The sequence below is a fragment of the Bos mutus genome, chromosome 10 (genome assembly GCF_027580195.1).
Source record: "Bos mutus isolate GX-2022 chromosome 10, NWIPB_WYAK_1.1, whole genome shotgun sequence".
Classification (NCBI taxonomy): domain Eukaryota; kingdom Metazoa; phylum Chordata; class Mammalia; order Artiodactyla; family Bovidae; genus Bos; species Bos mutus.
Window position 1 is genome coordinate 96,719,490 of NC_091626.1, and position 2,407 is coordinate 96,721,896.

The window sequence follows — 2,407 nt, forward strand, 5'->3', positions numbered from 1 at the left end:
TCAGGTTCCCTAAACTGAAGCCAACTACTTCATCTGGGTCATCAGCCAGAGAGGTGGGATCAGTTTCATCACTGGCCAGGTTGAGGTACTTAAGGACTCTGATGTATTTCATGGATGGGTTGAGCAGACAATTTAGCACCCAAAAAAGCACAGAGGGAAATGAGATGATATTTGTAATTACTCCAGAACTAGAGACATAAACTGGGGCTGTCCTGGGCAAGCCAGGCATATTGCATTTCTATTTTTTGGTGACTTATGGAATTTTTATTTATTTTTTAACCTGAGTTTTTTAAACGAACATTTTGTTATACAGGTATCAATTACAAGAATGTTTTCCAGTTCTTATTTTAATTTTATTTTTAATAAATTAAAAGTTCACAATTATTCAAAAGAAACAGGAAAAGGTCTCTCTCTCTCCTCAGCCACTCAGTTGCCCCCAGAGACAACCTATGGCATACTTTTTTAACACAAATAATAGCATGGTATTCACATTTTCCTGCACTTACTTTTTCTCTTAACAATATACGTCAGACCCATGGCTGATCATGTCAATATATGGCAAAACCCACTACAATATTGTAAAGTAATTAGCCTCCAATTAAAATAAATTAATTAATTTTAAAATATATATATGTCAGAGAGAATTTATGTCAGTATGAATTCCTCCTAAGGAATTCCTCCTAATATACAATGCTTATTATTTCACTGTATGGATGTACATAATTTATTCAACCAGTCTCCACTGAGGAGCATATAGATTGTTTCTCATCTATTGCTGTAATTAATGACCTTGACCATATATCCTTTTGCAAATGAGCCAGTATATCTGTAAGACAAATTCCTGGAAGTGAAACTGCTGAGTCAAAGGGCATATCGGTTAAGATTCTGTTTGGTTGCTCATAACAGAAAAGCCAAAACAACAGTCACTTAAACAAGACAGATATTTATTTCTCCCTTAAATAAAGAGAGTCTGGAGATGGGCTATCCAAAGCTGTCATGGGCTTCTAAGTGTCATAGAGACCAGGATTCTATCATTTTGCTCTGCCAGCTTCCTGCCTAAAGCTTATATGATTGTGGGGGCCTTCTTTAAGTGACAAAACACAAAATTGCAAACAGTTATTTAGAATGAAGGGGGGGAATCATAATGCATCATAGCTTTTTAAAAGCTAAAATAACACAAACATCACTATATCCAGGAAAAATATAATTATTCAACTTCCCAAGATACTTTTGTAAGTTTTTTCCAACTTTTTTGTGCTATACAATCTTTGATCAGTTTTCCATAAGATTTTGTAATATGGAAAATAAAAAGATAATTGAATTTTTCTTTCAGCATGGTTCATTAAAATTTTATTTCTATTGCTGATAGTTAATAGGCATAAACATATGAGATACATTGTTTGTAGGCCTACTGAGGGTTTTGCCCTCCAAATGGAACACTGATAAACTCTATGATTTGTAATGTCCATCAGAAAATATCTGGTATGTTCATAAATGTGTCAGCTCAGTTATTGAGCACGTTCTTGATAGGAGAAAGCCTCCATTTTACTAGGCATCAGTGAGTACCAAATTCTCCACTTAGGATTTTATACATCTGGTAAGTGGAAGAAAATTACACAGACTAGCTTCTGGCTTTGTACATTTCAGCCTTTTTTTCTCCTCCACCGTGGGATGCTTCTGAATTCACATTGTGATGTCACCTCTGGCCCTGCATCTTGGAATCATAAAGCCAGGGAGTTGTCACAGTGAGCAGAAGGGGTCTTCATGGAAGCCATTCCTACAACAGAACAACTTGCAAATAAACACAAAGCACCAAAGTGGATCTCATTAAACACCAACTAAATGTTTTCCTTGGTGACTCAGTGGTAAAGAATTGCCTACAATGCTATTCAATCCCAAGTTCAGTCTCTGGGTCGGGAAGATCCCCTGGAGAAGGAAATGGCAACCTACTCCAGTCTTCTTCCCTAGGAAATCCCATGGACAGAGGAGCCTGGTGAGTGACAGTCTATAGTGTGGCAAAAGACACGGATTAGTGACTAAACACCCACACAAATGTATCCCGAGTTCAACTTCCTCTTAGCTGGATCCCCAGACTTCCCTTGGCCATTCCAACACCATCCAACACAAGGGGAAGTGTGACACATGGAAAGTCAGAGTTGAGTTAGCAGTCTCAGCTGTTTACAGTTGAAATAACTGATTTCTGCAAAGACCGTTAAAAGCACCTTGGAAGATGCCTGTGCAAATGAAGGGCTCTGAGGCTTAAGTTCCATTACCTGCATGGTAAGAGATCCCTAGCCAACAGGGTTAATCACACACCCGTGATTTGGAAGATGGAAGAGAGGCTGAGGCCCTTCTTCCTTTGCCAGTGGCAGTTGCTGAAGCACCAGTTTCAGTGACAGAAATTTTT